Here is a 27,902-nt window from a genome sequence, read left to right on the forward strand (position 1 = left end):
TTTGATAATAATTTTGAAATTCCGTTTTATCGTGATTAAGGCCGTTGATTATAGTTTATTTGTTACATGAGGCAATGAAGCATGTTTGTAAGGAACTCTCTATTATATCTACAAAGCGATAACTATACAGATATGTTTAGCGAATTTCCTAAACTATTTAAGTAACACATAATTATTTAAGTACATATTTTATAAAGGTTCTGTAACTATGATTTTCTACCTAAGTAAATTCGTTCGCGAGGAATAAAACCTAAAAATGTATATCAACTTTAAGACTTCCACATGGTCATACATTCGATATTTTCTGAAAAATGAATGTCACGCCGGGTAAGCTATCACATTTGAATGCAGACAATATTAAAACTATTACAATTTAAGAGGAATTTACATTAAGCCTATTATTCCGTACAACCACAACTAACAGAAAAATGAATATTATCTTGAGATAGCCACATACATTTATGAATAAACGTTATTTCAAAATATTACGTGTTTAAAAAACCTTACTGGAAGATTTTACAATGTTTCGCAGCTACAACAAATTTAATAAACTGCTTATTGATTTTATTTGAAATATAACTATTTTTGTAAAAGAATAAGAAAATTGCAAGTTAAAAAATGCTGTACGTGCAAAATGTTGAGAGATTTTTTAGATTACGGTAAAACAACTAAGTCACAAGAGTATTTCTAAGATAGAAGACTAAATTACACGTGTTATCATGAAGGTTTGTTTACAATAATATCAAATATAAGCCAATCATACATCAAGCTTATACTTACTCTTCTCTTAACTTTAAGCGTTGATTATGTTTGTTTTGTATTATACAATTGCGATAAGTAAATATTAAATTAGCATGCTAAATATGAAGCTGCTTGTAGATTTAAAGCTATGGTTCCACAGACTGCGGAACTTCCACCAGCGTAAGTCTGGAGGGGTTCCACTGGCTGCGGAAATAACGTTGTGGAAATTCATTTCTGTCCAAACTAGTGACGAGTATGGAACACAAATATAATACTATAAAATAATATTAGGTAATATTCAGACTTAATTATTTTTAATTTTGGTTACTTGTATTGTAAACTGATGTTAGACATAGTTCTTAAAAATCACCTTATTAATTTTTTATAAGGATGGTGATAGTAAACATTAATAAAATAACAATTTGAACTCAAATTGTCGTTTTATTGATACACGAATAAAAAATACAAGCGCCAAAAAGAATAGGTTATTGAAATAAGGAAAGCTTAGGAAACTAAATTGATCGGTCACAATAATTAATTGATGGCTTTTCTCCGCTGGCCATCCGCACTGCCACTGCTCTCAGACCAGTATGATTTGTCCGCCATGCGGAACCGAAAATTCGGGATGCGGAAACGCTCGGCAGTGGAACCGCACACATAACATGGGAACTCCATTAAACCAGTGTCGTTGTAATTACGCAGCGGAAAAAATCGCACTGCACGGCGGAGATTCCGCATCCTGTGGAACCATAGCTTAAGTATTTTTAATCTATTTGAGACATTTACAGAATAAGTAAAAAATACCGGTTTTCCCTGTACACCACCTGAGCTACGCTAACCTTAAAGACACATATATTGTAAACTATGGATTTCTGTCTCAACTATTTCAAAACCTAAAGAACACGGGACTTATACAGTATATCCTATTACAGTAGAAGGTATTTTACCGATTTAATTGTTGTCTTAAACCAATCAAGTCTATAAAGATATAGTTCTACATACAAAGAAATCGTGTTAAATTAAATTTATATCAACTTATGAGCATATTTCCTAACTGAAGCGTATGCTGATGCTTAGCAATAAACATAAATTTGTTCAAAAAGATGTAATTGATTGGGAATCATCATTATGTTTAGGTAGACATAACGCTACGTTAAAATGATAAAATCTCAGCTGTAACAAATGTTTACAACAATACAATTACGCCTCCCCAAGTAACATACTTCCACGTATTCCAGAAACGTGATCTAATCTGTATTCCAACAGTATTGTTGTCAGCCAGCTTCTACTGTTTGTGCCATCCATTGATACTTTGAACAAACCCATCGATACGTTTTGGCTTTTGTTACAATTTTTCACCCTTTTTGTTTAGTTTTTCCTGATATGTCTTATTGCAAACACCAGTTGAAATATGTTTTGATGTAACTACTCGATATTAAATGTCCAGTGAAGCAGGCTGTTCATTTGAAAACTTTACGTACTGAAATTTTTGTTTTTCTACTACAATTTTTTTACTTTAAGAGATAGAAAGAAAACTTAAATACGTAAAATGTTTGTTTAAAAACGACCTTTCACACGATATGAAATTTTTTATACATTGCTATTTAGGAATTTTGAGTTTTCAGCTTTCTTTTATTCTTCAAATTTGATATTATATAAAATTGGAAAATAACACAGAAAATTTCTTTACTACAAGTTATCTTAAAGAGTAGCTCAAAAATAAGCTTGGATAAAAATTTGGTGCTGTTCCGTTCAATAGTTAGGGTAATACGGTACTTCAAAGTCTTTTTTTAAAAGGTTTTGACCCACCCTGTAAATACGGTTAAAGATAATTGTATTTTTTACACCACAATGATCGGGGTGATTAGACCTTGAAATTTATCACACAACCCATGAATTTAGAAAATTTCTCAAAAAACACCCCTCCCCCTAAATTGGTCTATTTTGGGGTTTTTTTCAAATTGTAAATAATTTTATTGGATGTAGCATGTCCAAATTAGGGGGATATGAGAACGAACATGTGTTAAAAACCTAACCTTTGTACACTACGGATATGGAAAGTTTTCAAATAAACACCCAGTACAAATTGGTTTTCCAATCATTTTTATATTATTTGGATTCTTAGTGAGTAATTATTCATTTACAGTAACGTTAGAGCACATTGATATTGATTTGATATGTCAACTTCAGAGTATATTTTATTCTGTGCAGCACAACACATTCATTTTTTTTTAGTATTAGTTGTCAATTTAGTAAGATAAAATAAAGAGTAGTCAATGTGCTAAGAAGCTATTGGGCATAAGCCACCTATAAATATATTCTACTAATTATAATGATTTAGGCTTGAAAATATAAGAATAAAATATGAATACCAATACATAAGGTGACAAACAAAATCCATTAAATAGCCATCTATAGGAATATGACTCGTCAGTGACTAAATAACATTTTTAACAACGACTACAGTTTACTTTATGTATGTAACATTTTGTAATCTTCTTAATGAGTTTCCTTCATTTTTTAGATTAAAAAGTTGAAGGATATTAGTTGATAGTACATAGATATTAGGGCAAAATAAGATTTTTTTTTTTTAACACTGCTAATATTGGTTTGGTCAATTCTCAGGCATTCTGTGCGGAATTTTGATGTGTCATTTTGGGATGAAATATTCGAATGTCCATACATTTCTCCATAATACGTAATTAACTGTCTTCCCTTGGAGATGTTGGGAGTGTTATTGATAGATAACTACAATAGAATCAGCTGATAAAGCAGCACTTCACCGTAAACAACCACTTTACGGTGGATGGAACTGACATCTAAGATGGGGATTTGGTATCGGTATAAAACAAGTATTGAGCTCTTATCATTCAGAAATAGTTGTGATATAAGACTTGTTTCTATGAAGAAAAAAAGTTTTCAATAAAGCAAAATGTTGTCCTACTATAAAAGTGTTTAACTTTATTTGTTGGTTAAAATAATCATTTTATCCATTCCTAGGGATAAAAGGATAAACTCCTTCATTCAAGGTAAAACGCCAAAACAATAGGGTGCGTTTTTTATAAAGTATGAGTGAAGGATGAGTTTTAAATGAAGGAGATGGTAGTTTTGTCACAAAGAATAGTTGATTTGCCGATTCCTAAGTCAGGATTATGTATTAAATTACTAAGTATTGATCAGGGATAGCTGAGACTGTTAAACCATCAAAATGTTCCTTACTTAGTAGCATATCAATGATGCAAGATCTTTCCATTCAAGATTCAAACAATTGTATTTTTCAAGTCAAGTGATAATATCAAAACATATTTAGGTTATAGAATATTATATATATATATATATATTATATATATATTTTATATATATATAATATATATACATATATATGCACCAATCGAAATTCCGGTTGTAAAATAAATAGCTATAATTTATTTTTTTTTTTAAATACAACCGACTTCAAACGCTCTAAAAAGAATGAAATAATTTCAATAAAGTAAACTTTTGTATTAGGCAAGCTCACGTATTTTAAGTCGGCGCGGCTCTATGATGATTTTTGATACAAAATTGAAAGAGGGTGTCCATATTGCAGGTGACTATCTATAACTAAATGTGTTAATCTGCATGTCTTTTTCATAGCTATGCGTTAAGTGTTATTTTATTACCGTAATCAGAGATCGGCATTATAATGGTATTAACGAGGATCTTTAAAAGATTATAACGCATTTAAATGTTTCTAACTTGGAAAAGTAACGTTTTAATACTAAATAGCTTCTTTTCCCTATCATAATATCAAACTTAATTATTTTCCTATTCATATAGAACATTTGTGTGTGTTATTTTCATAATGCATTTATTCTGAAGTAAACATAAACTACAAGAAAATATTTCCTTTAATATATAAACAAAATAGTTCAGTTTGTTTTTTATATATTTATGTTATCTAGCTACAATTTATTGATTTTCAAAATACACTCACAATATTTAATTTCATTCATATTTGCAGTTTGAGCCGCGCCGACTTGAAATACGTGAGCTTGCCTAATACAAAAGTTTACTTTATTGAAATTATTTCATTCTTTTTAGAGCGTTTGAAGTCGGTTGTATTTAAAAAAAAAAATAAATTATTTCATGATTTTTAGTGACTGTATATTTTTTTATGTATTAATTACTTGAGGTTTTTTGATAAGCAAAACTGTTTGAAACAATCAAAAGTTCCACAGAACAATCATTATTTTAAAACTGCTTGAGTCACCTGTTCAGGTTACATAATCAATGGGTATGAAAATAAACATTTTAAGAAATTCCTTAAGAAAGAAAGAGTTGTCCATTACATTAGGCCTAATGAAAAACTAATTGTCTTTTCTAGATACATTGAAATGTCAGACATCATCTTTTCCTGCAATCGGTGTACTTCTACATTATAAAAATAAATACAGTAACGTCTCAAGCCTTTTGGAACAATATGAAAGTTATTCCTCAGCCACCAGCACTAAAAAATCTCCCAAAAGTGGAAAATTGGTCGTTAACACGTGTAGTACCTTTGGAAAATATTATATGAAAGATTGGTTCAGCTAAAAGTGGTGTAAGTCATGTAGGGGGTTTTGTTTGCTCAAGATATCTAGTCGAAATTGCAAATTATCTTCCTCTAGGACTTTCCGAAGCAGGCATAATAGTATTGATATGTTATAGTAACTGGGTAGAGAATTTTAATAACATTCCACATCTGCAAATGAAATATGTAAATGAAAGATTGGTTCGGCTAAAAGTGGTGCAAGCCTTGTAGGTGGTTTTGTTTGATCAAGATATAACCTAGTCGAAATTGTAAATCATCTTCCTCCAGGACTTTCCGAAGCAGGCATAATAGTATTGATATGATATAGTAACTGGGTAGAGAATATCAAAAAACATTCCACATCTGCAAATGCATGTTTAGTAATAAAAATATTTAACACTTTTAAGACAATTGACGATTATGCAATGTCACACTTCTTAGGTCGTGTAAGGAATAATTACATTTAATTTATATTTAGACCTGTTTTACGAATGCTTTGGTTTTCACAATACACCTTTATTTGTCAATATCATACAGCTATTCACTGAAACATATATGTTTTTGTAAGTCAGAATATTCAATACTAATAAAAACAGAATTACTGTATACACAAATCAGGTCATACGTTAAAATACATTTTAACATTTGCTCCATGGCAAGAAATAGTTTATTGATCAATATGAAGCAACTGTTTCATGAAGAATTGTCTGTAGCTTCATTTAAATGGTTTCAACTAACAGCTGTAGGAATGTTATTATTATTTATTGCCTTCTCTGCACAAATGTAAACAATCTGCACAAATGTAAACAAAATAAATGTTGAATATTTAAGGTTTTCAGAATTTTTCACCGAAACAAATATTATACTTAAACATAATATATAAGGTACCAAATAGAAACTCTCCTGGTTATTTTGGTGGTGGAACCACACTGATCGGTAAAAGAATCACAGAGAAAGTGGTGAACATACATAGAAAAAAAAAACATCGCCACAAACAAATTGAGAACCTCCTCCTTTTGTTGGTAGTGGGGAAGTCGGTTAAAAAGTAGTATATATTCCTGATATAACTTGTGTGTAAGTTATTTCAAAAATGGTTATTTTATGAAGAGACTTGAAACATCGCCACAAAAAACAGCGTGAATACAGCTAAAAACATAAGAAAAACTAAAAACAAAAAACATAGAATCATTGACGTCCTAAATATGCCACCAAAGTTAGAGTTGTCACCAGTTTGTTTTTTTTTTTTAATTCGACATAGTTTATGTGAGCCACCAACAGAATGTGTTGATGTAAATTACTGAGTTCCATCAAATACTTTTTTTTCTAAATAATGGAACGACTTATTATGAGCTACATCAACTGGAATGACCCATCGACTATGTCAGCAGCCTAAAAAAATGTAGAAAATAAAACTTAAAACTAGCGCACACTGTGATCAGCTCACACAAGACTATTTTTTTATAAAAAACATTGTAACATCTGGTACATTGGGATGTCTAGTCTACTTCACTATCGGTTAGTCAATTATAACTAACTGAATCATATAAGTTTTAGCAACAGTAGCTTTGTCACACTGTACATCAGTCTCAAGTACAGTCCAGTCACAGTATTGACTAACCATAACCATAGGCATCGTGGCAGTCAGGCAATGGTTGTCATGGGAACAGACGGTACAACAAGCATTCCTGTTAACTCTGTGACATGCATGCTGCTTTTTATACTCGTATTTTTTCAATTGTTTCTTTACATTTCACAATCACTACACTTATAAATTCATTTTCATCATACTGTCCGAAAAGCAGCCACTTTTAGTTCTCTAAATCGTCTGCAAAATCAACATTTTTACAGAAAAAACATGGTAAATTGTTCGATTCACTAACCTCAAAGTTTTATCTGTGCATTATGAAAACACCACCAACCACACGAAAGAAAATTTAATTTATGTTAGTAAGCAACAGAAATATAAACTTTGATCACGACTTTAACCTCCCTCTCTTTAACCTGACTCTTTTTGACCCGAGGTCAAGTTTTATGTTTAAGGCGAAGCCGAGGTCAGAAAATGAGCGAGGGTTAAAAAGTCACTTTTTGCCCGTGTGGTGAACTATATTTTTCGTCATATTGCATCATTAATTAACAAACAAAGCTAGAAAACTAAACAATTTGTATATAAAGATAACCTCTCAAAACTACTTCCAGCTTGTTTTTAATTCTGCTAATGCAAATAAGCAGCTGTTTGGTAAGTGATTCAATCATTTCGTCTTTACGATTGTGTTACAGTACCATCGATGTGTCAAAGCAATCGACAACAATAGGCCTTACCTAAAATAATTATAAATTACATAATTATAATACATAATTACATAATTATTATTATTAAATAATTATAAATCGATAAATAATTTCGATTGGTACGATTGACACAGTTGAATTTTACAATTGTTTACAACAGCTGGTTTTTACTCTCTAGTGACTAAAAATGATTTTTATTCCCTAGAGACAAAAAATACTACTTTAGACCCGCAATGCATGCATTAAAAACGGCTGTTTTTGCTGCAGTACGACGAAAAAGTCTTTTTGGTACTTAGTCGTATTTTGAGCTCGGCTTCGCCGCACTTGTAAAAACACGATGGCCACATAAAAAAGAACTACTTCCTGGGCATGTATGAGAGAAGTTCGTTCTACCAAAGACTATAGATCAATTTAATTAGTCTATTGTCTGTGGTTCTACAAAGTTATATGCCTAGATCCTTATTACTTCTTAATTACTATAGCCAATTATTCTTGACGATAGAAGCTTACAAGTTTTACTTCATTTTTGTAACATCTGCATCATACGATATAATCTTTGTCTAAACATTTTATTTCAACATTTTGATGATTTAAACTTTGTTAAGAGGTTTTGGATCATAACTGAACCAACTTAATAATATTTTTTTTTTATAGAAATGCTAACATTTCGTAAATGCACTATTCTAATACTTCCAGTGAATTAAATGTAAAATTAAATTAAATTTACCTTAAATTAACGTTAAATTAACTTATAGCTCTAATTCATATTAGGAAAACTCTATCAGCATAGCTGATTTCAACTTCAATCTCTTAGAAGTTAATTCGCATCATCGAATGTCAAGCTATGAAACGAAATTGAGGTTAGCCGCTAGTGCATCAACGCTTTGCCGTCTATGTTACAATTTTGTGGACATATAAGCTCAAGGCTTGGTCGCTTGGCCCTTTTCATATTGGTCAGTAAAGTGCTGTGCAGTATGGGCTAGTTGGGCAAAACTGCAAGTTAAGGTTGATTGCAATCAATTTCATCATACTGATTGAAATAAGTAGACGCAAATCACTTAACTATTTTATGTTTCAATTTAACCAGTTAGCGACATACTGTTAGGGTTTGCTCTGAATGATATGTTGAATTTTTGTATTTTCCTTCAATGTATTTTTTACTAGTAATATTCGACTGTCAAAACCATTCGGTACATTTAAAAATCAGACTTTAGAAATTTAAAAGATATTTAATGACTATTAGGTATGTTACAATGACGAATGATATCTGCTAGCTACACTGGCCATCAGACACAATCAAAAACCTTTTTTAGTGTTTAATAATTTACTAGCTGGCTCGACAGACGTCTTCCTGTCCTAATGTGGTTTTATGTCAACTGCTCGTTCATTTTCAAGATGAGCTCGTTCGCATTGCTCAATCACGTCCTGGTTGAAGTTCGTTCGCTACGCTCACTCACCTTTAGGTTGGAGCTCGTTCGCTGCGCTAACTCGCCTCCAGGTCGAAGTTCGTTCGCTACGCTCACTCACCTTTTGGTTGCAAATTAGCTGTTGTCATAAATTTAGAAAAATAATAGTGCTGCACCCTGTTGGTAAACCTATTTACTTTTTAATGCTATTGAACATCACAGAATCAAATTGTTTAGTTGAACCAGCTGTTAAGATTCTTTAATTCCATTTAAATATGAGTACTCATAAGGTTAAACTCCAGAGCCACTGGGGCGGAGCCCTTTTGACAGATCTGCACCAAACTTCACACAAACCATCCTTAAATAATGCTTAATAATGCCTGAAAGTTTCATTACAATCTGTCGAGTGGTTTCGGAGTCCATAAAGGAGAAACAAACAAACAAACAAACATGCAAACAAACAAACATGCATTGGATTATATAGATATGGATTTGTTGTCTTTCATTCATTGGTTATAATGATAATATTTTTACATCAATTAATATTTCCAGTACATCAACAAGTAGTACCACAATGTTTACACTTATATATAGAACTACTTACTTAAATAATGGAATCAAATCGTACGTTCAACATAATAACATGTAAATAACTAAGAAAAGGCGAAACAACATGTAAACTTTCAGTTTTGCAGATATATTTTTAGAAACCACAATTTCGTTTAAAAATCGCTTTTTACGGTCAATTCTTTTCAACGTAAAAGGCTTCAAATTGCATTTGTGTGGTCCATTATTTCATTTGTCATTTTTCACCGAGTAACTTTATTGGCCTTTCACATTTCATATCACACCTTTGGCCTTTTTTACTTGAGTGACAATAATTTGTACAAAATGTTTCACCAGCTTAAAATATAGTTTGGAGAAGAAATTAGCCATATGTTGATGACACAACTATCAAATTTCAACTATTTGCAATGTTTCTACCGTTTTAGGGTTCATATTTATAAAGTTAGCATTTGTTTAGTTTAGGAATGGAGAAATTAATTGACAAGGAAATTGATTTAGTTAATGGCAAAACGCGTTTAGAATTTTATGGAATGGGGAATATTTATTTTACTTTATGAACCTATCTACTCAATTATTTTTAAATTAGTACCAAAAGGTCAATGCTTATTAAATTTTAGCAAAATTCCCTTATGGGGGCCCTTTTCTCATTTTACTTTAAAATATAAAACTTCCCAATAATTGGGAGAAATTATTTCTCTTCAGCCCATTTTGTAGAACTTAAAAAACAAATAACTTAGTGTTTTGAAGTGTTTTTGTACAATTATGGGTTCCGGGGAAAATTAAAAAAAATTGAAATTCTTATGTTATTCTTATGGGGAAAAAGTCAACTGTTGTAGTTTGCTAGTTTATTGGTATAGTTTGATCAAACTTTCAGAATTTATCTATTTTATACTAAGTTGTCAATATTTTACTAAAACACACTTTATTACCCTCCCTGTAACAGCAAACCTAAGTACTTTTTTAACCTATGCTATTAAAATATAAATATGCTAGTAAAAATCCAATCAAACATATGTAAATTCATTTAGTCTGCAGGTTTGTTGCGACAGGGGTAATTTAATATTTTCTCCGTATGGTGCATCTAATCTTTAAAGTTAACATGTCATTTCAAATTCAAAGTCGTAGATTCTCAAGTCCTAATATTGATCATTCATGTCCTAAAATCAATAAACTAAAGAAGATTAGCTAATGTGTACATCGTACAAACGAAACAGCTGATGTAGACGGACCGATGATCGCAGAAATGTCAACAGACGGTGTTTGGATTGCTCTGGTCCGATTGACTACCATGATTGAATTGTACGTCGGACTCTGGATCAAATTGATGATTGGATTGTGTCAGCCACCCTTGAAATTATCTTTCGATGAGCGCACTCGTGGTTAATAGAAACAACTTCTTTCTATACGTACTTTATACCTGCTTAAAATGTATATTTCAAGGTTAATTTATTAGGAAACTAGCATTTTTAAGTATCGAAAGACAAATAATAGAAATTGTGATGTAATTTCAATTAATATTTGATTCTAAAACCACAATGAAGAGTTCATTATCACACAAGTTGACCTATACACTCTAAGCTCAGTAGTGTAAATATAAATTCAAGCGATAATGGATAATTTTGTCTACACACTCCACTTCAGTAAATTAAGTTTAACTAATCCATTGTAAACCTTGGATCTTATCAAACTAGATTAAAAAACTTCTATTTAATTCCCCCGGTTTAGTTTTTTTTTTTATACAAAATACAGGACAATATTTAGCTGATAAAATTAGCTGAAGTGAAATTTTCCATTTAATTGTTACAGCTTATAGTCTCACCAATTGTTAAAATTCAAACTAGTTTTCTTCGCACTCGAACGGTGCAACTGGGGCGCCGTTCTGTAATCCAGCTACTAAAAAATCATAAAAGAGATCACGAATTGTAGATATTTTTATAGGCATAATCTGTGGATGCGATATTCCTTGGTGTGGATTAGCGTCCACACTAGCGAACACTACGTCTATTCACAGTACTATCCTGATCATTAGATCAATTTGTAAATTACAAAGCAAAAATGTGGTTCAGATTCCACTAAAAAAACTGTAGGTCCAGTTGCCTTTAGCTGTATGGTCTAAGAAATATGTCGGCCTTAGTAACAAGACTACAAGATCGCGCCACTCACCCTACATTCATCTCCATTCATACTTGGCTTAATACGTACATTCTCAAGGTCGTCATTAAAGAAGTATAAAATACAAAAACGATAAAAATCCTTCATGTTCATGTTTCTTTCATGTTTGAACTGTTATATTATCCTTCTTCATCGATGTTTTGCACAAACAAACCCCAGGTCAGCAGGATGTATGGCTGACATCAGCTGTTTTCAAATTAATGATGTCATTATATTTGCCCTGCTCATATTGATGTCCAACTTTATGCTTCATGTACTGTATACTGTAATTTTTCAGCAAACCAGAGAGATGTTTCATGTAGTTTATTCGTCCCGTATTCACAATTACAGAATAAAAACAGTAGTAAATTTTCGATTTAGTTTTATCCTGGATGGTAAAGTATTTGAATTAAGTTCATGCAATTATTTTTAAAGTGTTATTTCAGTTTCAAATCATTTTAGCTGCTAAATAAAATTGACTATGATGAGCTCAAATTAAAATTAATCGAGTTGAAAATAATAAAATCACAACACCTAGTTCACTGAAAATTAACATAAAGATAACCCACGGATCTGGGATAACTATAGGCCTATTCCCATTTCTGCGAATTAGAACTATGCCTCTGTTGCTTTTTAAGTCCTTAAGTGATTTAGATTATTCGTACCCATAAGAAAATACAATATTTATTTTTGGTTGGATAACATTTCTCATGTTTTTATTAAAATACTTGAAACAGCTAATTCACACAATTAAGTTATACATCGTGTCAGTTATCAATTAGTAGAGATGGGAACGCCACCTTAGGTTCTATAATCTACTGATAATACAACTGTTTTATGTCAGACCACATAAAGCCACATAAAAATGTATCAAATGATTATAAAGCATGGATAAACCTCCGAGTAGCATAAATTATTACACATACATTTTACCCTGTAAGCATTTTTCCCATACTGTGGTGTCTTTAACATGCCAATTGTTTAATGCTCATATTACAGTGATTTGTGATGTATCTCAATGTTAAAACATGCTGATGCGTGATTTATTGGTCCGGCTTCACCCAACAAATCGTACAAACATCCGAATGTGTTCTACAAACAATGAAACTGGATTAACCGTGGATTTGTATGCGGATGAGGTTGCAACAAAATCGGTTACCAAACAAAAGTGTGCTTGTATTTGGTTTGCACGTTGTAATAGCGAGCTTAGAATCTGTTATTTATTGCAGTTTTGAAAAGATCTGACCTCTGAACATAAAGCAATCGGTTTAATCTAATATATAAAATTCTCGTGTCACAGTGTTTGTCTGCAAACTCCTCCGGAACGACTTCACCGATCGTTATGAAATTTGGTGTGTAAATTCGGTAGGTATGCGAATCGGACGTAAACTATTTCCCGTTTCGAAATTCTTAAAAGGGCTCCGCCCCAGTGGCTCTGGAGTTTCCCATGTTAACCTTATGAGAAATGGAATTAATGAATCTTAACAGCTGTTTCAATTAAACAAGTTGGTTCTGTTCTATGATGTTCAATAGCATTAAAGTTACAAGGATTACCAACAGGGTGCAGCACTATTATTTCTTTTACATTTATGACAACAGCTAATTTGCAACCAAAAGGTGAGTGAGCGTAGCGAACGAACTTCAACCTGGAGGCGAGTTAGCGTAGCGAACGAGCTAACCTGAAGGCAAGTGAGCGCAGCGAACGAGCTCCAACCTAAAGGTGAGTGAGCGTAGCGAACGAGCTCCAACCCAAAGGTGAGTGAGCGTAGCGAACGAACTTCAACCAGGACGTGATTGAGCGATGCGAACGAGATCATCTTGAAAATTAAACGTAACGGTACTTTCTTTCCATCGGTCTGTCTTAGGGGAAACCTATAACTTAGGCGATACGAAGTTCGCCGGGTCAGCTAGTGATTTATAGTATTGTAAGATTTATTTAATTGTAATTTTAATGCATTTCATTTTCACTTACTACTAAAACAATTATTTTTTGAAATCCCTACTACTGTGTTTGAACTAATTGGACACAAACAACTCTAAAAACACAACGGTCTTCACACACATTTGTTAACAAAAAAGTGGAATACGTCGTTAAGCAACCCATTAAAACCCAAAACACGATGTTACTGGAATTGGAAACATCGCTCGTGGAAAATTGTTCAAAAATAATATTCATCTCTCAACACTCTCGACGTTTTATTTTGTACTAAATCCTGAATTATTTTTTAGAAAAGTATGTAGACTTCTTGTTAAGCGATCGTTTATATAGTTCACTAACAAATAACAAAATATTATAAATGATTGCAGTTATTAAAAAATGTAATAATATAATTAATTTGAGTCTTAGAATGTTTGTTCTAAGAGGAAATATTTAAAACTTTGAACTGAAATCAATTTTATGATACATATAGCAATTCCTTTAATCCTTCATTAGTATTTTGTGTTTGTGTAAGGAATAAATTGGATTCCTAAAGAGTCCCTTCTGTATAAATACGATTATATTGAAACAAATTAAACCCTCACCTAAACTAAACTTAAACCATTTTAATTTTGCAGCATTAAAATAAGCATAAATTTCATTAACATTCCATTTAAAAAGCATGCACGTAAATACAAATTTCGAACAATAGAAATCTAAATACGGTGTGAACATTGCAGATGAAACTGCTAAATATTAAAGTCTATCAAAGTGTCCATCTTTACCGCAGTATTACATGAGGGAAGTTTCAATTCGTAGCTTTCAAAGCACAGAGATACAATCGCAGAGATAACGTAGGGGAGGGTCCGTAAAACCACCCCTCGTGTGAATGTTACTATTTATGGCCAAAGAAATGTTTTGAGCATTGATTATATCACAAAAGTCATGTATCAGCTGTATCGCTGCTGAATAAATGAAAGAACCTTATCAGTCGGACTGTAAAATATTGTTGTATTTAGATATGTCTGTCATTCTTATTGTATATATTGATTGTTTTGCTAGTTTTACAAGGAATCCTAAAGTTATTGACGTTAAATTTAATAAAGAATTGGTAGAATGTAGTAATGTAGGTACTAATCCATGGTATCTCCAGGGTGTTTTGGTTTTTTTTGCAATTTTGATTTTTAAAGGGGATTTTCCCATAAAGCTCCATAAAATAACGGAAACATCAGATTTTCTCGAAAATGGCCCTAACACTTTATAAAACACTTTAGATAAAAAATTTGTATGTTGAAGTCCTGTAAATTTGGAACAAAATGGTACAATTTCCCATTTCCGTAAAAATTACTGTTCAAAAGTTATTGTAGCTGAAGTTACTTTCCCATAAAAATCCTATAAAATTAAAAAAATCGGATTTTGGAAAAAACCTGTGTCAATTAAAATTGATGTGTTATGTCTTTATAATTCTAAACAAAATAATGCAACCCCCATTATTTTACCCATTACGGTTCAAAATATATTGTAACTTTTGTGATTTTTTTCCTACAAAATTTTCATAGTTACACCGCTTACCCTAATAAAGGTTGTTGACAAGCTTATGGGAGAAAGTATATTTCAGATTGCCGATACCGTTTATTTTCAATTGGCTATAGCTGATTCTGATAGAACAGACACGGTAAGATCATAAATAAACATAAACAAATTAACTGGCCTGAAATTTTACATCGCACTGACATAATTTACAATTACATCCACCAAAACCAACTAAAACCCCTCATTTATTCCCATAAATATTTGACTTGTTGTATTCTAGTTTAATAGAATGTTTAAGACTGATTATCTAAATGACTCCCCTCTACTGGCATGTCCCTCAGCGTCACACCGGCTGTCGGAGTTTTCCCGCCATTTAATCACTAAATGGTTGTGCAATTACCCTATTGCCTGCTACACAGCTGGCGCCCGTAGCCTGTCACATCCACGTTCGATCGATGTATGACTAATTGTTATTGTTTAAAATGTTGCCGATTAAAATAAACAGTAATAATAATTAGCTATGTGCCAAGCGTTCACTAAAATCGGTCCTTAAGGGGTTTGTCCCTAAGAAAATATTTACAGATTTGATTATGTTTAGGGGTTCACAATGCTGAAGTTTCTTTCACAGAATCGTTTTGTTAAAGGCGTTATTGATATTTTATTTAAAGTTTAGCTAACTTTATGGTAAACTTTCAAGTTTAATCAAAATTATGGTTGATAATTAGTTTCACTTAAAATTTCCAGACTCTGTTAAGTCTATGGCTTTTTGAAAGTTTAAGTGAATCGTATAAGTATAAGATACATCGTTCGTACAAAATTGTATTTTCGTTCCTAAAACATTATGTCGAAGAAACGTTATCAGGAGATCATAATAATAAATTTAAACATATTGAAGCATTGCTACGTTTATGGGATCGTGTTTCAAGAAACTAAACAACATGTAAACATAATTATGTAGATATATCTTTCTGGATTATATTAGTTATTTCTATCATAAATGATTTATTATAGGTTGTAGCCCGTAATAATTGTTTCCAAATTTCTTAAGCATAGGTCTATAGGAGTTTTCGGCCTTGTAAATTGTATAAATTCCGATCGTGATTGGTGGGATTCAAACCCGGGACCTTGAATAACCGAACTTCCACGCTCTATCACTAAACCAGCTAGTTTCCATTTCTAGCGAACTGCGTCCAATAGTTTTGTTAAATTCCTGCCGGGAATCGCACAAAAACCCTTATTTCAAAATTAATCATCAAGTTCATCAAACACATTCTGTGTGTAACTACTTATCACTTCATTTTCATGATTCACATCACTATTCACCACTGAGCCTTCGCTACTTTCATCCCCTAATCCAACCGCGCGTTACACCAGTCTATTCACAACCTTTATAACATGAGATACCATCGCGCGTTCATTATATGGTGTATTCAGGGCTCACCATAGTGAAACAAAGCTGACGATCGTTGGTAAAACAAAGCCTGAGCGTTTAATACATAATCGGTGTTACGATATTTCAATAGATCAAGTTCAACATTTGATGATGTTACTTTGATGGGAAATAATCGTTTGTGTGAAATGTAATCGTTTGTATAGAGTGGTTTTAAATACGAAAAAGACGTGTCAAAGGTGAAAGTTTATAATATTTTACAGGATTGTAAAATAGCTTACTGGGGTTCAGAGGAATTTGTAATTTATCGATGAAATATTGAATCGGATAAGGCTTAATATATATCAATTGATTATGAAATTATTGATATGGGAACGCCACCTCGTATTTTATCCCAAATATGCGTGAAAGATGAGTGTAGAATGTTGTGAGGTGATCTGTGTCGCTTTTTTACTGACTGTCAGCTGTTTTATCAGGCAGGATAATTTGTTTAAAGCCCAATGATCAGGGACAGCTGGGTCCGGTTTCGAACCATCAAAAGCTACTGACTTTTCTCTGGATTGAACTGGCGACATTTTTATTGTTAGCTGATTAGTTTAACCACCCAGGTTTGAACTATATTTATCTATATACTGTATATAAAATCCAATGTATGTATGTTTGTTTGTTTGTTTGTCCTTTATGGACTCCGAAACCGCTCAACAGATTGTAATGAAACTTTCAGGCATTATTAAGCATTATTCAAGAATGGTTTGTGTAAAGTTTGGTGCAGATCCGTCAAAAGGGCTCTGCCCCAGTGGCTCTTGAGTTTCCCATGTTAACCTTATGAGTACTCATATTTAAATGGAATTAAAGAATCTTAACAGCTGGTTCAACTAAACAATTTGATTCTGTGATGTTCGATAGCATTAAAAAGTTAATAGGCTTACCAACAGAGTGCAGCACTATTATTTTTTTAAATTCATGACAACAGCTAATTTGCAACCAAAAGGTGAGTGAACGTAGCGAACGAACTTCAAACTGGAGGCGAGTTAGCGTAGCGAATGAGCTAACCTGAAGGCAAGTGAGCGCAGCGAACGAGCTCCAACCTAAAGGTGAGTGAGCGTAGCGAACGAACTTCAACCAGGACGTGATTGAGCCATGCGAACGAGCTCATCTTGAAAATGAACGAGCATTTGACATTAAACCACATTAGGACAGGACGACGTCTGTCGGGCCAGCTAGTTATTTGATATGACAAAAATCATTAGAAAGAGCCATTCTCGTGTTAAAGATTTGTTGAATGATTTATTTCCCTTGATTAGTTAAGGTAGTGAAAATAGCTTTTTTTCTTTTACTTGTGTTTTACTACTTTATTTTAATTTTCAAAACACCATGCTAAGATTCCGCTTCAACTCCTCGGTACTATACTACTACTATACCTTTTACTACTGTACCTTTTATTAAATAGCATCATAAATTTACAGCCTAATGATAAAAATGGCGATTCGGTTCAAAATCGATTTTGCTTGGGACCAAACCAGTTATCTTCAGATCCGAAGGCGAGCACTATCCACTCGACCACCCAGACAAGGTCTCATATCACTTAGCTGTGAAAGCACAAACTAAGTATAACATTTTTTTACTACATATTTCTCAACAATCAATTGTATTTTAAAGTCCTTGAAACGGAGGTAACATCAAATCAACAGAGCCATGATGATCGCATCACCTGATAGTTTCAGGGCAGCCAACTGTGACGTCATGTTGCCGTTCCGCTGAGTGAAGATGGCAAAACAAAACGGATGACTGCAGACAACGCGTGTGCAAACTGTGCAACATGAATGGCAAACACACAACTTTCAACAATAGGATTAAAAGGGGCGAAACTAACTTTGGTGTTGGTAATCGTATTAAATTGAAGGAAATATGGAGTAATGTAATCATTGCAGAGCTAGATTTGAAACTGTCTGGTGCTGGTGCTGAACAATCAAAAGGTAACCGGTTCGATCCTAAGAAAAGACAACTAGTTTTTTGATGGTTCGAAACTTATTATTAAAAAATAGGTCCAGCTGTCCCAGATTATTGTGCCTTAAATAAACTAGCTGTTAACCACGAGCTTCACCCCGTTTGACGTCATAAATATTATTAAAACTATAGATTGTTAAGTTAAGCTGAAATAAACAACACAGAATACAGTAATACAAACAATCACACCTGATTTCAATAAGGTAATAAATTGAAAGAATAACATACAATTAAGTACAGCTGAGGTATTTTTAACATTATTTACAGTATATTTAAAGTTCCCTTTGGAAAACAATATTACGACCTTAAAGAGCAATTTGTGAAATGATGGATAGTTTTACGCAAGGTTTCTCGTCATGACGAACATCTGAAGTAAATGGTTTGTGGGGACTTGTAGTGTTCTCAAAAGTTCATGGGTACTATGTGATTTATACTGTATATGGATACCCATTAATACTTTCCGACGAATTCTAGACTTTAGGAAACTGAGCTAGTTACGTACTAAAGCTTATTGTAACAATATAAAAGATTTGATATTTAAATAGCTACTTCCCTATAGGGAAAGTCGATAAAAACACTGTATAAACTGTATACTATCATTAGGTACCAGATATCTCAATAATATTATTTACAGCAACTAGAATATGTTAGAAGAGTATTTTAAAACTCTCTGAGGAGGTTTAATTAGTGCCGATTCTATAATTAGGTTTTGTTATTTCCAAAAACTGCCATGAAAGAAACAATAAACCCTATCTAGAAAAGTATCAACTTTCCCAATTGAGGTTTATTGGACCTTTGGAAAACTAATTAAAAGAAAACAGAAACTAATCTTTATTCCTCTTGAACGGAATTTGATCTTTCCTCGAATTCAATCAGATTAGGTCTATCTTCTCCGCAATATTCTCTTAATGAAAGTGGCTTTTTAAATTGCATAAATCTTTATTGCAAAGCTGTTATGCTTGCTTGCTATCTTAGTGGTTTATAAACACTAATTGCAATTTTTCTGAAGTTGTGATTTTCCTCAGTATTATTTGTAAAGGCTTATATAGAATGTTTTTCACCTTTTTAAGCTTGGTCTGAAGATTCTACTTGTAAACTTATTAAATCCTTCGGCCTATTTTTAATTTTACTTCTCACAAAACATTTTGGAAATATTGACTTATAACAATAACCTTTCTGCGAATAACTGAAATTGTATACTGATTTTTGTAACTAGAACCTGCAAAACATCTTCAATAGAGTTGAATTATGTTTACGCATTTTGAAACTTTGGTTATGAAATAAGTATTAAACTTTTTTACCTAAGACCCTTTGAGTAGCCGTTTCAGTTCAGTTCTTAGAATTGAAAAGATTCACATAACAGCATTGTTTACTTACTTATAGCATTGTTGTTTTACTTAACAACACGGGTGTATACACAAACATAAATTATCACCTAGCTCGTTATTTAAATTTTCGCAGCTTTACGTGGTAATTAAATCAACCCAAATTTTCGATTCGACTTTGCTAAAACTTCGTTAATTTACGCCCTAATTCCAGGCTTTGAAAACACAACAGTTCTTATACGACACATTTACGATAGCATAAATACAATTGCGCTACATTTAAACCGCAAGCATTCATACAAATATTAGTGAATGAAATACGTGGATGGATGGAAAAGCAATACAACCTGACCCAAAAAAATAGCACAACAAACAAATATTTACAGTAAATATAGGTGTACAATAGGAAAAAATCTTTGTCATTACTAAAATTGATTTTTGAGCAAAAATGATTAACTTTAACCAAAAAAAATGACGTCTACTACGGAACCGGCAACCGGCTTTCCTCAAAATAGTGTTGACACAAACCGAACAGAATAATAACACAGTCATGGTAAAAATAAAGAGAAATCACTGAATATATCTCAATACGACTTTTAATATAGCAATAATCAAACCACCTAAACATAATTTGCAATCGGATATTTCAAAATATAAATCAAATCTTTTGTGGATAATATTATGTATCCCCAAAAACATTATTGTAAACAGTAAAGTTCACTTTTACCTACCTTTAAAAATGCGATACCAAATCGTATATCCAAACAAACACAACACTCCAGTCAAAAGTTTTCGAAACGCGCGATGACGCACAAACGCACACTCGACGCCACGACGCTTCCGACGCGACGTCTGTCAGAGCACTGAGCGTCCCTACCCCCACCCTGCCGCCCTCCCCTATAAGTCACCCCTAAGCACCCCTCTCCCTTTCACTACCCAAACGCACTGCACACGACCCCACTTGAAATCTAAATTAAAAATAAGAAAATCGCTTCCAGTTTTAAGGCGCTAATAAACCCAGTCGAAAGCTTCTGGAAGGGAGAGACTCTCAACCCCGTGGCAAACGAAACGGGTAGGTTTAATGGATTTGGTGTGATGGAAAGGAAATATCCGACACTTTGATTAGGAGGGTTGGAATGTTCAAGGGAAGTTTATTTGATGATACAGAGTGAGCGTGGGTAAAAAATTACCACAGGGTTTTTCTAGTTTGAGGGTGTTGTTTAATGCAATAAAATGTTGTGTTATATTTGATTTTGAGACGAGTTCTACAGGCTTTTGCCTTAGTTTCCAAATTAGGAATATCTCAGGTAAATATATGTTTTGAGCCAACAGATTATGCATGATCATATTCTTAAAAACCCAGAACCTCAAGGCTTTTGCTCGGGAAACTATTATTTATCAAATAATAAGCATGTCTTTAAGAAGTTGGAATTTGTTTTAGACTACGACAATTAGGTAGTACGTTCTATACAGTTGAACGTTATAACAGTTTTTACATTGGAGAAAACTATAGATACTGCAAAAAAGTAATGAATTGTTCGGTTGTTCTTTGCCCAAACTAAGCGCTTGAATAAATATCGTTAAAATCTGCATTCAGTTAACTTAATGTTACGTATCTTGCAATGTTTTGGTAACATTTACGGTTTTCGTGAAATTTGGCTTCAAATGTTCTAAATTGGGATTTTGAAACGATCTAGGAGTTTTTATTCACATTTTCAAGATAACAGCCAATATATGAACATTTTCGATTAATTTCTATACTATAACTCAAACCGTTAAGGAGTTATGAATTTTTGTATAAAAATACATACAGACAGACAGACGCTACACGAAACTACATAGGACATATGTGTATATAAACTTTGAAGAATCGTGGAGGTTACTATTAAAAAATATATATAAACTATACCGTAAACATAAATTTGAATATTTCTAATATCACCCTATATTGTCCAAACAGGTAAAAATCTCTGTAGACGACCAAGTTAATACTTAAAGTGTTGGGGCTTCAATTTAATAAAAATAATGGACATAGATAGAGATTATTAAATTCAGAAACGAAAATATTTTGTCTTACAGTATGTTAAAATACGAACAAGATATTTAGCTTCAGCAAATTTGTAAATTTGTTCATAAAAAATGCATATACATTTAATTAAACTATATTTTTAGCAAAATGTAAGTGTGAATAATTGCTTAAGATAGATTTAATTGCACCACACCTAAAGAGCTCAATCCCAACAAGACAACAAAGAGGGATGGTAGTCTCATTATGGGATATTATTGTGGAGCACTTAGATAAATTGAAAGGGACATCAGCATAATGCTTATCTGTCACAATCCATTTGTTACTCAATATCTTCGTTTTGCATTAATTAAGCTCTTAGCTCATTAATTGTTATTTTCTTAAATCTTAAGTAAAATGAAATTTTCTAAAAATCTTTTCTCAAAGTTATAAGAGAATCTTCTTAGAATTATTATTCCTGATAGATCATTTCCCACCAAAATTTTTTTAGGAATTAAATTGTTATCAATTATCAATTAGTTGAAATGGGGACGCCACCTAAGTGCGTATTTAAACCCAAATATGAGTGAAGGATGATCTTATCTATATATAAAGCCAAAAGTACCCATGAACTTTTGAGAAAACTACAAGTCACACCCCCATAAATCATATACTTAAAATGTTCGTCATGACGAGAAACCTTACGCAAAACGTAATTGCTTTCCAAAGGGAACTTTCCATATACCTAATGTTAAAAATACCTCAGCTGTATTCATGTGTATGCTATTCTTTCAATTTATTACCTTATTAAAATCGGGTGAGATTGTTTGTATTACTGTATTCTGTTTTGTTTATTTCAGCTTAACCTAACCAATCAATAGTTTTTTTAATACTTATGAAGTCAAACGGGGTGAAGCCCGTGGGTAAAAACTAGTGTTGGTAATTGTAAGATTATGTTGGTAAATAGGTACGACTAATACCAACTTTCCCCATTCACGATTATTAAAACACGTTTTGCAACATTTAAGGATAAGAAATTTGATCCTGAAATTAAACCAAAACAAAATGTGGTTTTCAAAACACTACCACAACCACTAGCCCGAGAACTCGAGCTATGAAGTATCAAATCTCTATATTACCTAACCAATAATTGTACAGTATTCATACTTCTAGTTAGCTCTTTATCTTCTTATGTGAGCGTTATTACAACCAATCATACTAAAACAAAAGTTTTGGTGATGGTCTAGGTAGGAGATTTTAATCCATAATTAATCAGGAAGTATTGAAAAATATTATTCAGGTTATGGTTGATTTTTCTCCCAAAGATTAAAGAATTTATCTATATATAAAGCCAAAAGTACCCATGAACTTTTGAGAAAACTACAAGTCACACCCCCATAAACCATATACAAAAAAACCATATAAAATGTTCGCCATGACGAGAAACCTTGCGCAAAACTATCCATTATTTCATAAATTGCACTTTAAGGTCGTAATTCCTTTCCAAAGGGAACTTTTAATATACATAATGTTAAAAATACCTCAGCTGTATTCATGTGTATGTTATTCTTTCAATTTATTACCTTATTAAAATCGGGTGAGATTATTTGTTCGTATTACTGTATTCTGTTTGGTTTATTTCAGCTTAACCTAACCAATCAATAGTTTTATTAATACTTATGAAGTCAAACGGGGTGAAGCCCGTGGGTAAAAACTAGTGTTGGTAATTGTAAGATTATGTTGGTAAATAGATAGGCCTAATACCAACTTTCCCCATTCACGATTATTAAAACTAGTTTTGCGAAATTTTAGGATAAGAAATTTGATCCTGAAATTAAACCAAAACAAAATGTGGTTTTCAAAACACTACCTCAACCACACAGACCGAGAACTCGAGCTATGAAGTATCAAATCTCTATATTACCTAACCAATAATTGTACATTATTCATACTTCTAGTTAGCTCTTTAACTTCTTATGTGGGCGTTTTTATAACCAATCATACTAAAACAAAAGTTTTGGTGATGGACTAGGTAGGACATTTTAATTTATAATTAATCAGGAAATATTGAAAAATATTATTCAGGTTGTGGTTGATTTTTCTCCCAAAGATTAAAGAATTTATTTGTTTAGTAACAAAATTAAACATTATTTTTTCCTTCAAGTTCATACAGGGATTTTCAAACTGCCCTCAACAGAGTACTAACTAACTTATTTCAAGACTAAATAGTTCTGTGCTAAAGCCTTCGTTATAGAAAGTGAACTTGGAACATAAACACTACTGCCAAACGATAACAGTGTAACGATTCCCACTCTCTAAACGCAGTTCGAATCTAAAACTATTTTAGCTACGACCGTTTTTTAAACTAGAGGTTTCAGTTCAGTACTTAAAATTGAAAATATTCACTTAACATCATTGTTTACTTACTTAACAGCATATATTTGTCTAACAACACGAGTAACGGACCAATGAGGTTCAAGGATTGAGAGAGGAGAAGTAAAATTGTAATGATTCGAAATTCAACCAATCAGCTGTTCATGCCAAATTAATTGTTGATTGGTACAATTAGTGTTTGATACAATGTTTCGTTGCATCACTGTTACTGGCAATGAGAGGTTATAAACGAAAACATAACCTCTTTTAGAAATCAAATCAAATCAGTTTTATTTCCACAATATATAAAAAATTTACAATTTTTCAAAAAATAAAATACAAATATATATAGTCTTGAAGCATTATACAATAAATTGTTTACGTAAATTAATTCTAGTAAAATTAAATTTATAAAGTTATAATAGTAAAAACTTAAATACTAGTTGAATGTTTGCTCCGGCTTGAATAATAACTAATGTAATAGATAGGCTAATGGAAATGAGTCTACATGGACCTCAGTGGTCTGTGCGTAGACTCGAGTTGTTAAAAATTATATATATTTTTTGAGCTAATTTGCAATTGAAAAAAAAGTTTAAAATTAAATAAAAATGTACTATGTGCTATGGGAACGTGTAAAGATAAAGATAAGTTTAAAGATTATATAACAAATTGGAGTAAATATTAATTTAAATTTTTATTAACAGAATTGTTCAAAGGGGAAGCCAATAAATAAAATGGAAAAGAATTTTGTTGGTTGCAAGAGTATGCAGAGGCCCTGTCCGTTCAGTGCTGTCAGACAGTGGCAGGTCTCCTGTTATCAGTAGTGATAAGAGCCTCGGCCTCTTCATCGCTGATATCCAATAACCATCTATTAACTCGATTTTTGAATACACCTAATGTAGAAGAATGAAATAACTGAGTTGCTTTATACATAGTGGAATAATTCCGGAACAAAATATGTGCTATGTAGAAACAAATTGTTTTTGAAAAGGATTTGTGCTGCTGAATAGTAGAAATTCCAATTCTATTTGCATATCTTGTATTATGAGTGTGGGTTATGGAAGTAAAAATTGAATTGAAGTTTTTAAATATAAAAATTAGAAGATCTTTGATAAACAATTTTGCAATGGGGAATATTCCAGTTTCATGAAATAGTAAATCTGAGGGGTATCTTTTACACTTTTTGAAACCAGCTTTTATGATAGACTTTTGAACCAGAATCAGACCTGTGAGAAGTTATGAGTAGTGATTTTTAGTAATCAAAACAATTTCGTAGGTAAAGTAGTGTACGCAACTCGCGTAAATAATGTTAACGACACTCGTAGAAGTTTTTAAGGCACTCGCCAAGGCTCGTATCTTAAATTTTCTACTCGTGTCGTTAACACTATCTTCACGCAATCGTTGCGTAAACTACTATTACCTCTTAGAAGTTATGAGTAGTGATTTTAGTAATAAAAAAAACTGTCATAGGTAAAGTAGTGTATGCAACTCGCGTAAATAGTCTTAACGAAACCGTTGCGTAAACTACTTTTACCTACGCCCGTTTTTTAAACTAGAGGTTTCATTTCAGTTCTTAGAATTTAAAAGTTTCTCATAACAGCATTGCTTACTTACATAACAGCATAATTTTACTTAACAACACAATGGACCAATGAGGTTCAAGGATTGAGACTATTGAGAGAAAAGAAGCAAAATTTTAATGCTTTGAACCGCAACTAATCAGCTGTTAAGACCGATTTAATTGTTAATAAGTGATGCAATTAGTGGTTTACACAATGAAAACATTTTGATGGTGAAGTTGTAGTTGTTTAAATCCACATTAGGTTACCTATCAATCTCATATTGCCTAGGTTAAAAATTTGACTACTAATAACCAATTTAATGTCACGTAAATATAATTACAAATTATATTAGATTCATCTTTGTTGTTGGTGCCGGAGTTTTTTTTTAAGAGGTAAGGGTGACACAAACATCTTACATACAAGAACTCAGGCAACAACAAAAGTTAAATCTAATAAAATTCAAGTTTTTGAAACTGGTTCAGCAAAAACATTTTAAACCATTCTGAATCGACATAACGCGCAGAATTGAATTTGTACACGGCATATTGACTAATTCACAAGTTATAGTACAAAGGTAGATCACAAAACGTGAGTACAAAACTCAACACCATCTGAAGACCGCCTCAGAGGAGCCTACGGTGATCGTCTTACGTTTAATCTTGCGTAAGTGTCACGTGACTTCCAGTGAGGCTTCTTCCGTCCCTCCTTAAACGTATTTGATACTCCAGTGAATACCGTCTGACTTTTAGTCCTTTAAAAGTGAAAACTCCCTAAGCTGTCCCTAGCTTCTGAAATATATGTCTGTATTAGGTAAAATAAAATGTTTCTGTTGTATATTCATCATTAAAACATTATACTTCCTATTCAAAAATACACATTTGGAATTATATTACTTTCCTATTATAACCTAACTTGAATTCATAGAATTTTAAAGGGGAATTTGAACAATGGTAGAATCCCTATTTTACGATAATCTTAATCCAATACGCAGATTAATATCCATAACTTTTTTAATTAAATGTAATTGTAATAAAAATTGTTAACTATTTGATCGATTTCTAAACATTATATTATGACTTTATTTACAGAATAAAAGCTTTTGTTTTTATTTCCATTTTTATTTATTTATTTACAAAATACAAATATCATCTTACAATACTTAGAGAACCCGTTATTGGTTTGTTTAATTGGTCCGTTTTTATTTTATGCAAATGTATACAATGATAAGTTTATGTATCTTAATTTGTTTTGCGAATGTTATGACAAACTGTGAATGCAGAAATTTGGTATAAGCTATCCTACAAACTTTTAAGAATCCATACACCACTTCACTTTGTGAAGTAACACGTAAAACACACGTTAGGTATATATTTTTTTTGATACAAAATTACACCTTTAAGACAATAAGACAATCGCACACGCTTCTTGCATACTACAAGCCAGGCTAGCACACAAATTATATCTATGCATCATCCAATTTAAAACACCGCATTAAACTTGTTAATGCAGAGTATGCAGAGAGTAATCACTCTATTCAAAACTCTAAGTTATTAAAGGGCAATTACCTGGCATAAAACAGCTGATAATACTGATGACGTCATTAGCTTGTGACAGCAGCTGACTGATTGGTGTTTTACCCATCAATAAACTGGAGCTTCTACAAATTGACTTCATCTTTAATATCTGTTGTGTTGTTTCCAATATTTTAACAATCAATTTAACTTAAGTGTTCTGCACAATTTCTTTTGTTGACGTAATGATAGTGAAAGCAACATCCATGTTTTATGTTATGTTTATTTCAGGGGTTTTTGGCTCTTTCAATTTTAAAAGAAATGAAGGTGAATTTGTACTCCGTGATTTTTAAGGTATTTCTATTGACTGTGTCTTAAAGTAAGCGTCTCATTCTACTGTAGAATTCTAGGTAAATTTAAATCTATGTTTTATAATTGGTGACGTTTGATTGTGCTAGTGTCTAATAGATGCTGTTAAATTAAAACTCTTTAGGAACCAACAAAACTTTGAAATTTTACTAATTCCTTCACTATGTATACAAATATAAGACAATCTGGCAACAATGCTACTAAAA

The 27,902-nt window shown here is 32.2% G+C and overlaps 1 protein-coding gene across 1 annotated transcript in view; it reads right to left on the reverse strand.

Moving 5' to 3' along the window:
- Positions 1-20,704, reverse strand: part of LOC128992100 (uncharacterized) — a 241,320-nt gene extending 220,616 nt beyond the window's left edge. Inside the window, exon 1 of the mRNA XM_054415509.1 lies at positions 20,608-20,704. The gene's annotated coding sequence lies outside the window, so the exon portion shown is untranslated. The remainder of the gene's footprint in view (positions 1-20,607) is intronic.
- Between the last annotated feature and the right edge of the window lie 7,198 nt (positions 20,705-27,902).

The sequence above is a fragment of the Macrosteles quadrilineatus genome, unplaced genomic scaffold (assembly GCF_028750875.1).
Source record: "Macrosteles quadrilineatus isolate MER2022 unplaced genomic scaffold, UCM_ALF_1.0 Scaffold_4__1_contigs__length_99947679, whole genome shotgun sequence".
Taxonomy (NCBI): domain Eukaryota; kingdom Metazoa; phylum Arthropoda; class Insecta; order Hemiptera; family Cicadellidae; genus Macrosteles; species Macrosteles quadrilineatus.